Source organism: Filicampus tigris, chromosome 16 (genome assembly GCF_054856515.1).
Source record: "Filicampus tigris isolate MCC_2025a chromosome 16, RoL_Ftig_1.0, whole genome shotgun sequence".
Classification (NCBI taxonomy): Eukaryota; Metazoa; Chordata; class Actinopteri; order Syngnathiformes; family Syngnathidae; genus Filicampus; species Filicampus tigris.
Genome location: NC_141232.1, coordinates 10,027,741 through 10,041,478, shown reverse-complemented (window position 1 = coordinate 10,041,478; position 13,738 = coordinate 10,027,741). Strand labels below are relative to the sequence as shown.

Here is a 13,738-nt window from a genome sequence, read left to right as displayed (position 1 = left end):
AAATCTAAAACGAAAATGGAATACAGCACGTGACACAAATCGAAATACGGCTCGTACAACATATGTATCTGTTTTAGATTCCAGGAAGTTGTCACCGAAAGCATTTCTCCTAGTGACCAGGAGATAGCGACAGCGTAGCGCCTGAAGACGATATCGTGAACTGTATTGACCTGGAAAAATTGTTGGTAATAATAATAATGATAATAATAATAATAATAATAATAATAATAATAATAATAATAATAATAATAAAAGTATTAAAAACAAATAAAACTTTAATAAAAACTAACTAATGAAAATCAGAAATAGCTTTTTGCTTTTTAGGGCAAATAAAAACAACAAAGAGACAAAGTGAAGCGGAAGTCTCAAAGTGGTGCCTTACATATATAGAAAATCTTCCAACACCAAAAGGCGAATAACAATATAAAATTATTTCCCTTACTTATAAGTACGTAAGTTACTTATATACTACTTTTTTGTAAGGGTATTACGATACGGCGTTGTTGTTGTTGTTGTTGTTGTTGTTGTTGTTGTTGTTTGAAGAGTCGTTGCACAATTTGTCAAACACAATTTGTCAAATTTCTCATACCATACAGTCGTACACATTCTTTGACCTACGGTAGATAGATAACGTCATAGCCTTAGGATAACATTGCTTGCCAAATGTATTTGCAATCTCCTGTCCAGTCGGTGGCGATATGCACCAATATGCATCGATATGCAGATATTACCCGCCAAAAACAAGACGAAGAAGAAGCAGCGGCAGAAAAAGAAGAAAAAGAAGCGTACATCCGACCAAGTCTCCAGGTGACTGGCAGCTGTGTTTTCAGTGAGTAATTTAAAAATTTTAAACTGTCTATGTGCCATTTATATACAAATGTAAGTATGTAGACTATTTTGGAGCATAATTACAACACTGAGGCCTTCCAGTTTGTTAATTGTTACTCTCTACGTCACTGGAAGCTCACAATTTTTTTGGGGGTGCATTTATCATGAAGTGTCATGTAAATATTCAAATCTGCGTGTGAAATGTCGAATGTGCATTTGTGAATCAGCTGGCACGCCGTTTCAAGATGTTCTCACACGCACACAGACACAGGTCTCAGATATTTGCATGTGTGGAAAGGCCATCCCGACTGATTCCACTATAGGCAGTGTTGCTGTTTCCATTTAACGGGAATGCGCTATATCCCGTTTTTTGTTTGAAACTTCGAAATTGAAAAACGGAAAGCCGATATTTTGTGTGTTTATTTGACACAACTTGGGAAACAAAATACGACCGTAATTTGTTTACCCCAACCTTGTTTTGCCTTGACATGAAGACGTTCTTCATTCTCGTTCGCCTTCTCTTTGTCCGCTGCTACAGCGGCGTCGTAGATCCGCTGTTATGTTTTTGTTTTTTTTAATTCTGTAGTAAAATTAAATAAAAAGGTTTGTTGTCAGTTTTATTTCATTTTGTTTTTTGGAACGAACATTGACCAAACAAGTTTTTTAATTAATTTTTTTTACTACCCGTTTTGTTTAAAAAAGCCAACTAATGAACAAATGATACACGGATTGTTGGAGACAGAGACACTACCCTCTAGCGGACTGAAGAGGGATGACCTTTAAAGCACACGTGAATGTTGACAACTGGTGTGTGTGGGATCGATAGATGACATCGGAGTGGATTTTTACTCTGGTACCATCCGACTCCCACAGGGGGAAAAAATCTCAGTCCCAGACCACAGTATAATAAAATTTAATTAAAAAAAAAAAGAAAATCCTGTCCCATCCCATCCCGGTGAAAGCGACTTCTAACCCGCCCCGCTCCGTTCAGCATAACTCCCACTCCCGTACCGCTCCCTATTTTAGAGGTCAGATACATTAAATAACCCATAAAGATTGATTGTAGAGGCAGCTTTTAAAGACAGAGCTGTCAAATTGTATGTTGTCAATAAATGTAGTGCTGGGGTGTGACGTTGCCAGACAGAAAGAACCCCAACATCAACAACTTAGCCAAACCTTTGAATATGCGGTGTACAGGTGCAGCTTCACTGAGAGGCGTCTTGAATATGTTGCTGACCAAAATATTGTTGCTTTTTTATGCTGGCGATTGCAGTGAATAAGTCATTAAATACATAAGCCATTACAGAAATGTAAATTCTATCGTAAATAAATGTAAAAACTCCAAATCAAAACACCTTTAAATTATTAAGTATGTCATGACGTATCTAAATGGATCCTGAACAAAATAATATTTTAGTTAGTGCTGTCAAGCCATTAATTTATTTTAAGTAATGAATGCAAAATTGAACATAAATCGTTTTCAACTATAATTTTATACGAAGCTTGTAACAGATATTTACATTAGCAAAATATTGGAATTGAAAAAAAATGTATACTATATTTCGATTCAGAGGCTGTTCAAATAGCTTTCTTTGATCCTTGAATATGATTCTTTGAGTATGTGGGGATGGCGCCTTTTCTGTTGTTGGTCCTTCCTTTGGAATGACCTTCCATTAAATGTCAGGCAAAACCCTCTCTGTCCATTTTCAAAACCCGTTTGAAGACACATTTCTTGTCTTTGACTTTTGATCCGACGTGAGACTGACACTTTTCTGCTGTTTTCCGGTGTCTGTGTATAGTAATCTGTTTTTTAATTTATTGTGTTCACTTGTTATAGTATTGCTATTTTGTTGTTGTAATGTAAGTGCTTTGTTACAGCTGTAGCTGTTATGAAATGCGCTATATAAAGTCATATTGTATAGAATACAACTATTGAACGATATGCCAAAGACATACAAGTAATATGGTATTTGAATTTGGCTGCACAAATTGTGCACAAATTATTTTGGATTTCTCCAATGAGCAACTTTTTAAAATAAAACTACGTAAAAGTCCATCTGTGTGTGTCTTTGCACCAGTGACTCAAAGTTTGGCTGCAAGGTGAGCAGAGATCAGCTGCCACAGGAATTAAATAAAACTGAGTTCATTTTTTTCAACGCTTTATGAAATTTAAATTATTCTCCAGAGTTAACGCTTTAATTTTGATAGCCCTAATTAGAGTCCAAAATTGTATTATGGACAATTTAATCTGCTATTAACCCCAATTAATAATTTCACATTCTAATACAAAGGATTATTTGGGTGACAGGCAAAAAGAACAAACATAACTGTGTACTCTTACATCGTCAACTTAAAAAATGGAATACTTTTGATAAAAGTAATGTATTATGGAAATGCAAAGTAATACTTATCAGATACTGTAGTGTTGTAAAATGACAAGAGCAAAGTGGCATTTTTACAAGGGGATGAGATTGCTTCCTGTTGGAGTAGTTTTACTTTTTGTGTATGTTTGAACAATATTAAACTACGTACTCTATCTTAGCACATGTGTGGAGTATTTTCAGTAGGAGGACTTTGAGGCCCTGCTTGAGCAGTTGATTGAAAGGAGCATGAGTTGCTCATTGGATGTCAGGTGTGGAGAGAAAGCCACCAGCTGATTGCTCACACAAATGCATGATGTGTGTGGGCACATTTGCAAATGGATGTGTAAAAAGTGAAACTATACCACCATATCTTCCTAATAATATGACTTGAATCTTAAAATGGACAATTAAAAAAAAAAATCAACTTTTACTGCTTTTATTTTCTGCCTGACCAGATGGATGGAGGAGGCTTCGTGCTCAAAGGTGCAGCCGATGGACTTGTGGGACATGCGGAAGGGAAGGGAAGGCCAAGCTGCATTTGGACCCATGTGAGTATTGAGCAGTGTGTGTGCTTGAGGAGCTCATGTGTGATGTCACATCTCACCGCAAGGTGGACGTGTGTGCACTCAACTTCAACTTTTGCTTGCTTCATGCATTGCATGACACAACACCATGGTCAGACACTTCTGGGCATGTTTTTCAATGACTATGATGTGGGCCAAGGTAGTTAAAAGTAATGTCATATTTTTTAAAAAAAGTATCTATCTATTTTTGACTAACTTGGTTCACATCAGTGTCATTCAAAAACATGTCCAGAAGTGTCTGACCATGGTGTCATGCTGTACACTTTATGTCCCAGTGTGCTCACGTACCCCTTTGGTGCCATCGCCAAAGTGTGTGCGCGTCATTTGAAGTAAGTGACATCACACATGAGCTCGTCAAGCAGGCGACACTTAAGCTGCTTCCATCGTCAATGTCTGTGTGTGCAACTTGAGTTAGCTCTCACAAACATTGACTGGTGAGATGCTTTCAAATTGTCATGTTTTTGTCCAATAAATTGTTCAACTTGAATTGGAGTCTTTGTGTTTTATTGGTAAATCTGCCCTCATTTGTAGCCTTTCATGCATGTTGGTTGCTGCAGTGGAAAACTATTCAGAAGGCTGCTTGAAGTGTTGAGGTGAGAGTTGCACGTCAGCCACTACTACTGTGGACACAAGTGTCACATTACTACTCCTGTTTGTCTCCTCATGACTCAAAACTCAGGCAATCTCTAAATTCATCGAGCTTTGGGTCATGTGAGATTGAGGGGAATGGTAAAAGTCTTGTGTCTCATGTAGTGACTGAAGTGCAACTTTAACCTGAAAACTCAAAAGTGCCTTAAAAAAAAAACCTATCTGCTGCTAGGACCGCCCCTAACTCCGCCTGATTTTGAATCCACCAATCACAGCGTGGCTTGAATTTGCATAGCCAATCAGAACGCACCTATTTGCATAGCCACGCCCACTTTTGCCACTCCAACCAATCACAGCGCTGTAAATTTACATGGCCACGCCCACTCGGGATCCCACCAATCGCAGCTCTTTTAATTTGCATAGTCCCACCCACCTTTTGACCAATCATAGCCTTTTATCCACATTGCTCCACCTACTTCCAGACTCATCAGCGAATCAGAAAGCTTTATTCCAGCTTTGACACACCCACTTTCCCCCCCCAAAAAAAAAAAATTCAGAAAAAAACATTCGGGAAAAAAAACTGAAAAATATTTTTGGAACTTTTTTTTTGCAAAAAAAATTCAGAAAAAAACATTCGGGGAAAAAACATTAAAAATATTTTAGATTTTTTTTGTTACTTTCCTTTAAGCAAGTTTTTTGTGATGTGTGCAAGAATGTAGTTGAGAGCTTAAGTGTCATTTGTAATCAAGCTTTATTTCTTTTGCAGAGGAGACAATCACAAACAAGTTACAAGTCAGATGACTGTCTGCTTGTTGCTGCGTTGCTGAAGTGGTCGGCCAGCCAGAAGACAAAGTTGCAAGTCGGATGACAGTCTGCTCGTTGCAAAGTGGTCGGCCAGCGAGAAGAACTTTGACAAGTGTGGACCTAAGACCAAAAAAAAAAAAAAAAACATCTGTGAGTCAAAAGTTAATAAGTCAATGTGCAGTAGATGTTTGGGGCTTGAAACCTACCAGCGATCAAGACAAGTCTTCACAGGTGAGTTATGATGGATGGTGATCTTGTTCTTTGCTGCCTAGAAAGGGGAAAATAACCAAAAGTATTCGGTCAGCAAAGTTGTCATGAGGATTATCCAGTGACATTTTTTTTAAAAGAGCATACCGTCCAAGTGTAAATGTCTCCCATATCGTCTCAGGCTGCCTCAAAGTTTGGCATCAGCACCTCGTGGATGAGCAAGCAACAAGAAAGGCAAAAGTGTTGCTGCTTGTCGCTGGTACTCCATCGTGCGCCACACTGGACACAAGATCAAGTCAACTTTATCGAGACAACCGGAACATGCTAGCTGAAATGAAATGTTCCTTTTCTTACCAGCAGAGGACGCATTTTCAGTCATGTTGCAGTACTCCAGTGGCGCCATCTGCAGGACAAGGAACATGTGAGTAGACAATTCTATTTACTAACCTGAAATGCAGTTACATTTTACTATTATGCTTCTGCAGGGGGCTCCTCTTTGATGCAGTCATCTGGAACACCCTGGCAAGCTTCATGATGTGCACCATTCAAGTTGGATGACATTTAAAGACTGTCTCCTCGTCGCTGCACGGCGAAGTCGTCAGTTGACCAGCTTAGTTAGGTCCATACGACCTAAGGTGAGTCAAAAGCTTATGGCATCAGCAACATACCGTGAATGTATAGAGTTTCACTTTTAATAAAATTGACTCATTTTTAGTTGACTAAAATATTCTGTTTCACTGTAGACTGGAACCTTCCACTGCAGCAACTGGCCGATCTCCTGAAACTCTGGACTGGTGCAGAGACTTCTCCCGGATGGACAAACCTGCAAATACCACAAACAATGGACCAGCCAAGAGGCTATTTTTACTATGTTTATTTGCATGTCCTAATACTGAAAATGTAGACAGCTTTGAGGACATTCCACATTTATCTCCATAAATGTCTTTGCCTAGCAGGTGGAAGAGTCCCTGACGGCACTCTTACTGGAAGCTGCAGTGCATGCCAAGTTCATGTTAAAGCAGGCAAGTGCTTTTTAAACATGCAGAGTTTTTGTAGCCTGTTGAACTGGTCTGCAAGTTGATCATAGAGCCACCTAGAACAAAAAAAAAAAAAAAAAAACCCAGTCAACTTTGATTATCAAGTTTGTCTTTTGCAACAGGTCCCAACCTTGATGAAGAGGAGCTCGACTTCACGGGTTGATCCAGGCTGCACTGGAAAAGAGCAGGACAAAAGATAAAGTAACTTGTTGACCAGGTCTTCAATCCTGTTCCTTGTGGGTTGCCGTCCTGCCCGTTTTCCATTGCGCCCAGCTGCAACACACCCGATTCAAACGATCAGCAAGTTTTTAGGAGCTTGATCATTTCAATCGTGTGTCACAGCAGGAGGAAAACATTCAGGAAAGCGGCCCTCAAGGAACACTATTGGAGACCCCTGATGAGTGTCCTGCCTGCAACTTTGGTATAACTGCAGAGGGGGAAAAAATGCTCACTTGATACACTGCCATCTTGTTTCACAGCGCTCAATGAAGCTCTGGCATGACTGTAGAAAAAGAGGGAGCGGACAAACAAAAAGCAGAAGTTTGGATCGGACACTGCTAGAAAGTCACATCAGGTCTCCTGATTCTCCTTCGGTTGCATCCAGAATCTTGGCTGATGCTTCTTCCTGGAGTGATACTGCAGCAAACATTAAAGTTGACAGTGATCGAAATGTTGCCATTGAGTGCATGTTCCCCCCTCACCCAGGTGTCAAATCCTGGTCCAAAAAGTAAAACCCCTGCCGCAGGTGCTTCCACTCAACCGGCAGGTAAGAGTTCCCCAGAAGCTGGTTGAGTAGAAGCACCTGTGGCACAAGTCAAACTGTGGCTTTGTTTTTACTTACTGGACCTGGATTTGACACACCTGTGCTGATTGCTAAAGATCACAGGATGTCCCCTGGTCAGCACATGCTGAAATAATTAGTCAAACATTTGTACATGTATGAAAGAGTGTGTTTTACCAGTAAGGAGAGCAGAGCTGGCCGCCTCTTCAACAGTATGGTGGCCTGAAAGACAAACGTAAGGACCGCAAGCATTCCACTTTAAAATGCTCAGCCTGACAAGCTAGTGGCTTAACAACCTGACATTTGGTAGACATGCAAAAGTCTCATGACGCCATGTCCCAAAAAGACAGGAAGTCAGCCATTTGGGCAGTTCTGCCAACAGAAATAAGAATCAACACACACACACAGATACTTGATTTAGTCTGTTTAATAATGATGTCGTGTATGAATAAACACAGAAATTGCCATTTTGCAGTCAACCTGGCCGTTCTGTCAATGCTAACCTGTGGACAGAAATGAGACAATTAACACGCATACATGAAAATATAAGTGATTTATTCAGTTTAATTGTTAAGTTTTGTCTACTTACCTCCGGCAAAACGGCACTTTCGTCCAGATGCTGGAAAAGATTTGAGCAAACGCTTCGTTAGTCATGGTCACACAAAGTTGCTGCATTACTGTCGAATAAACATGAACTTAACCATGAATAAATATGCAAATTATTGCGTCCATCCGTTTAACAGTATGTACGTTAAAAAAACGTGTTTTGGTGCAATTTGAAGTCGTAGGAAGAGTTAATTACCAACGCTCGAGCAAACGCTTTAGCTTGCCATGTTAGCAAGGCGTGAGCACGCCAAAAGTGATCCTTTAACTTCAAAGTGCGCAAAAGCAGTGAGCTTTAAGAGACTTTTAAAAATTGAGCACTCACCTTATCAACGTTTTCGATCTTGTGGAGATGTGTGCGGAGCAGCTGGTGCCTGGTGGACGAGGACGACCGGAGGTTGTGGCATCTGAGAAAGAATGACTCGTTTTCCCCGATTTAAATAGGTTTCCGGTGATGACGTCACTTCCCGAAAAAAAATAAAAAACTTTTATTTAACAGTAGAAAGCTAAGTAGACGACGCTACGTGTTACATTGAAAATGCGGGAGTAAAATACCAGAAAAATTGTCATTTAAGCTCGCTGGGGCTCGAACCCGGGTTGGCTGCATATGAAACAGCAACGTATACCACTCAACCACCACTCAGTTGCGGCAAGTGACTCTCTTAGTAGTATATATCAGATATGGTCACGCAGTGAAAAGCGAATGTGTACATCAATGGACATATATAACCGACCGAGCCGAGCCAGAAGATCTGCCATGGTCGAATGGTTAGCGTCATAGATTGGTCTTTAGAAGAACTGTGTTCGATTCCTGCTTTGCTCTCCATTTAAATTGTGACTGGAGCAAATAGTTAGGATCGAACCAGAGTCTCCGGAACATCACGCTATTACTTATACCACTCGGCCATGTTGACAGGAAAAATTTTTGAGTTTTTGTGTAAAAACGGCTTACTATACAAGGTCGTTTTTTGCTTTTTGTTTTTTCACAAAAAACGCCTGTTGCTTTACATACTATACATGGTCGGGTTTTTTTTTCCACAAAAAACGCCTTACTATATCCTTACTATACATGGCCATCATCATGTCATCTTCCAAACCGCTTCTCCTATACAGGGTCGCGAGGAGTTGCTGGAGCCTATCCCAGCCGTCAATGGGCGAAGGCAGACCCCGAACTGGTCGCCAGCCAGTCGCAGGGCACACTATAAATGGTCGGTTTTTTTTGTTTTTTTTTTTTTTCACAAAAACGCCTTACAAAACCCTTACTATACATGGTCGTTTTTGTTTTGTTTTTTCACAAAAAAAGCCTTACTATACACTGTCGTTTTTTTTTTTTTCACCAAAAACGCCTTACTATATACCCTTACTATACAGTACATGGTCGTTTTTTTTGGGGGGGGGGCGTTCTTTTCACAAAAAAACGCCTTACTATACATGGTCGTTTTTTGTTGTTGTTTTTTTTTTCACAAAAAAACGCCTTACTATACATGGTCGTCGTCTAGATACATACATACAGACAGACAGACAGACAGATAGACAGACAGACAGACAGACAGACAGACTAACAGCGTACAAATTCCACCATGATGAGAAAATATTGTATAAATTGACTGCAGCAGGTATATTGTTGTATACCTCTATTGAGTTTAATCGTGTATATTGAGCACTAACAAAAATAAGTCGTTTATAAACTATACGAACAAAAAGAAGCCGCTCATAAAAACGTTCGATGCAGTGGAATGAGAAAGGGTAGCGGCAGCAGGTCGAATGGAGGTGCGACATCTCTCGGCAGAAGGAGGAAATGCAAAGAAAGCTGCCTCGATTGCGGCATACAGGAGGCAGCGGTCGTGGTATCGTGGTATAAGTGGAAGTGATGTGAAGGCTTAATCGACCGCTGCCGCAAGTTGCGCTTGCTCTTTCTCCAAAAACTACCATCTCCAAACCAAATTTACCAGTGTGTGCGTGAAAAACATGAACGAGAATAAACTACGATCAATCGCCACCAAAATCGACATGAAGTGTTTTCCTCTTTGAGTGCGCACCTATGGAGAAGAAAATGGTAATGTCCATAAAATCTCAAATATTGGTGCGATCCTTTTGACATTGTCAAAACAAGTATTTTTTTAACTTCCCGTTTCGTTTTGAAAAACGAATTCTGACGTTTTTACATTTTTAATATCTGCTTCCAAATCCAATGTTCAATAACCAAAAGTTTGTCTCAAACTCCTGCCAGACCGAATCTGCTTCGGTACAATTGCTTGGAGTGATAATTAAACAACTTGAAGTAAGAACTTTAGCCTCTTACTTAAGTGGTTGAAAAGTGCCCTGCCCTGAGATAATCTTGAATATAGTAGATCGATGAGAACACGTTAAATTAAGTTGCCTGAATTCAGATGACTACTACCGTTTGACTATTGCACACAGACTTGTGTATTGTACAGACATATTTGACAAGATCGATATCCTCTGGTCAGTAATCCAGACTTCCTGTTGACGTTTCTAAGGATCCAAATCTCCTATCACACGCAATTTCCCGCACATTCGCTTGCCTGTCTAAGGTTACTTCTACATTGTTACAAACGGTTAAAAACACTTAAAACTTGTAGTCGCGTAAACTATCAAAATATTTACACACACGAGCTGCATTCGCAAAATCGAAGCACGCCCCGCCGCATGGGATTGTGGGATATATTACTATCTTTCGCACCTTGGTCGGAGCACACGATTGTTAACAAAACCAATACAGAATCCAGCTTCATGGTTGTATTTTTATGCAAAATGGGTCTCATTTTATATTTAAACCAGATCAAATTGTTTGTTGTTTTCCGATTTGAGTTTCAAAATCGGAAATATAATACAGAGAAGGTCCCTAAATGTTAGTGTTAGTTTAATTAAATTTCTTTAATGTAGTTGTAAATTGACTATATGCATATGTGTGAGAATGTAAGACTGTTTTTGGTTGACTTGCCCTTAAGTTAATGAGATTGGAACAACATAAAACAAAAGCAACAGGCTACAGAAGTACGTCTTTATTCATCTAAATACAAATATATTTGACCATTCAGGCACACTCAGCTTCAGCAGCCCTCTGGGGTTGCAGAGCAGGTGCTTCTTTATGGCATCCAACAGCTTTCTTGGGTTTCCGGCCTCTGGGAAGAATACATATAGATGGGAAATTTAAAAGTAAATCAAATATATGAGTACTGTGGTTAGGGGGCACTGTTGGATCCTTCATCATCCAGGCGTGAATGTTGGTCTTCCCCCATGGTTGTAGTGGAGTATGTATGCCAGAAAATGTTGGCCAACTGACTTCTTGCAAATTGGAAGACATCTGTGATGCTAATTCAACGACACATTGGTTGAACATGGTCAAATTATTTTCAATCCTTTCTTGGAATACCACAATTTTTGTCCAGGCCTGTTTCATGAATTCATGATTATCGTTTTAAAAATAAAGCTGTTCAAACATAATTCAAAAGCTATGTCTGATTTTCATTAGTTCGTTTTCATTAAAGTGTTATTTGTTTTATTACTTTTCTTATATTATTATATTATTATCATTCCTTTAACAGAGGATACCAACATTTTTTTCCAGGTTACAATAAAGTTCACGATATCGTCTTCAGGCGCTACGCTGTCGCCATCTCCTGGTCACTAAGAGAAATGTTTTCGGTGACAACATCCGGCATTCAAAAACAGGTATACAGTACGAGCCGTATTTTGATTTGTGTCACGTGCTGTATTCTATTTTCGTTTTAGAATTAAAAATGGAAAATAAAACCGTTTTTAGACTTTTCATTACTCGTTCCAGACAACAAAATAGTAAATTAATCTGTATTTGTATGGTGTATGCATTAAAAAAAATAAATCAAATAACTAACTGCTTCCAATCATAACATCCAATGACCAAAAGAGACACTGACGGTATCATCTGAAGAAGTGTTTCCAAGCATTTTAGTTAGCCACATGAAAATTCACATCTCCGACAGGACAGATAATTTTTTACCAATCCAAGCGATTATTGTTTAAACACTGTTTGTCAGCAATAGTATGCCAAAACTGATCTTTAATCGTAAAGGTCGAGTTTTTAATACAGTACTTGATTCACACCATCCTATGGTGCAGGTGTACCAGATGTCATTGGCATCGCTTATGCATACCTGTACTGTAGGCTGTATGCTTTACACACAGGAAGCACACATAGACATAAAATAAATAATAAATAAATATCTCTTACGATAATTATCTGTTATTGCTACCATAGTACGCCAAAAAGTGAAGGGCTGAAGTTCATAAGTTCATAAATACCGTGATGTTTGCTTTGTGGTCATATATGCATGTTTGCACAGAGGTGTGTGTTTTTGCGACTTGTTGTCAATGTTGAAGCTTGGCAAACGCTGTATACATAAAATATGTTCTTGACATTGTGATGATACTGAACTGAAGTCATGATGGTGTGAAAACATGTAGCCAGTGACATACAACAATTGTATGGTCAGTGTTTTATTAAAATATTGTCAATCAAGTTGTTGGGGTCACATATGGTGTGAATATAGTTTCTTTTCAAACACACTTTATACACAGAAGGGAAAAAACTTGATGTACTTGATGAATCCCCAAAAGGGATAGAGCCCTTTTGTGAATAGAGGAAATCGGAGCAAGTGATGCCCACCCAAAAAAGTTTGGAATTGTCAATAGATGTTACGAGATGCCACCAAAGCAATATCTCATCATCATCATCTTCCAAGCCACTTATCCTGTACAAGGTCGCGGGGAGGTGCTGGAGCCTATCCCAGCTGACAATGGGCGAAAGGCAGACTACACCCTGAACTAGTCGCCAGTCGCAGGGCACACACAAAGACACCGTCACTGGTGGGAACTGATCCCACGCTGCCCGCACACAACTCGGGCGTGTGTACCACTACACTACCAGTAACCCCAAAGCAATACTGTTATATTAAATATGAGCACAAAACAGCACACAGGTGATTTTTTTTTTTCTTTTTTTTTTTTTTCCAGCAAATAACGAAGGATAGGTAACCCCCTAAAAAAGGTGAATTTTCAGGGGCACAGTTGCCCTAAAAGTGGTCCAATTTGGAGTTCTACCAAGGTTCTCTGGAGAAAAAAATGCCTGAAACGTCCATAAAGACAGCTTTACTAGACTTTTGTATAGGTCACGCCATCCGCTATAATGAATTTACACGTAGGTGTCAAAACTTGAGTTGTTCATTGTTAAACTCCTCCAACCATAAAAACAGTAGAAAAAGAACAATATTCTGAGGGTGTCACATGTTATAATTGGGTGTCCACATAATTTAGTGGCCTGGCTGATTTGTGTTGCACCTGCTTTCACCCTCTCAAACAACATTGAAAACATAAACACCTCCTGTCAGACACGACTGCAGAATGTTTGATAGAGGTTGGTCCAAAAGACTGCTTCATTTGTTTTTATGGTGCAGAAGTCAAGTTCAGACTATCAAACATCACACTGAAAATTCTGTGTCTTACACAAACATTAGAAAGATTAGCCAAAGCAAAAATAAAGCGTTTAATGTAAGCGTGATTTACGGTATGAGGTTCATGCAGGCGGCACGTTGGATGAGTGCTTAGCACATCATCTCACACTTCTGTGGTTTGAATTTGGGTTCCGGACTTTTTGTGAGGACCTTGCATGTTCTCCCGTGCTTTCATTGGTGTTCTCCAGTTTGCCCGTGTACACGCTTTTTTGTAGCATATTTTGTATGACGGCAGGGCTAAATATTGAGCAAATACCTAGCGTCACCGAGGAATTGAAAAACGAAGTAAATACGGAGCTGGTCCCTCCTTTGCAGTGTGTGGAATGTGCTGTGGAAATGTTTGTCCATTTATCCAGACAATCACTGGGGCACAGTCATGCTGGAACAGAGACGGGTCTTTCCCAAAATGTTCCCACAAAGTTGGAAGTAC

The 13,738-nt window shown here is 39.6% G+C and overlaps 2 long non-coding RNA genes across 25 annotated transcripts; one reads left to right on the top strand and one right to left on the bottom strand.

Moving 5' to 3' along the window:
* The first annotated feature begins 698 nt into the window (after window positions 1–698).
* On the top strand, window positions 699–7,081 carry LOC147134640 (uncharacterized). 3 transcript variants are annotated; one of them, XR_015090020.1, is made up of 10 exons: window positions 699–829; window positions 3,647–3,739; window positions 5,130–5,398; window positions 5,556–5,633; window positions 5,732–5,795; window positions 5,860–6,009; window positions 6,118–6,231; window positions 6,331–6,396; window positions 6,534–6,612; window positions 6,891–7,081. It is a non-coding gene; the product is annotated as an uncharacterized LOC147134640 (long non-coding RNA). The 3 variants fall into 3 exon arrangements; XR_015090021.1 differs by having other exon boundaries at window positions 5,735–5,795; window positions 6,118–6,396; XR_015090019.1 differs by having other exon boundaries at window positions 6,118–6,396.
* Window positions 5,096–8,947, bottom strand: LOC147134639 (uncharacterized). 22 transcript variants are annotated; one of them, XR_015089998.1, is made up of 14 exons: window positions 8,121–8,947; window positions 7,782–7,811; window positions 7,673–7,695; window positions 7,489–7,564; window positions 7,370–7,414; window positions 6,864–6,913; window positions 6,542–6,580; window positions 6,359–6,467; window positions 6,126–6,197; window positions 5,837–6,004; window positions 5,729–5,777; window positions 5,522–5,653; window positions 5,374–5,435; window positions 5,096–5,287 (listed from the first exon to the last, which is right to left on the bottom strand). It is a non-coding gene; the product is annotated as an uncharacterized LOC147134639 (long non-coding RNA). The 22 variants fall into 22 exon arrangements; XR_015090013.1 differs by having other exon boundaries at window positions 6,542–6,585; window positions 6,864–7,047; window positions 7,494–7,564; window positions 8,121–8,840; XR_015089997.1 differs by lacking the exon at window positions 7,673–7,695 and having other exon boundaries at window positions 8,121–8,937.
* Window positions 8,948–13,738: the final 4,791 nt, after the last annotated feature.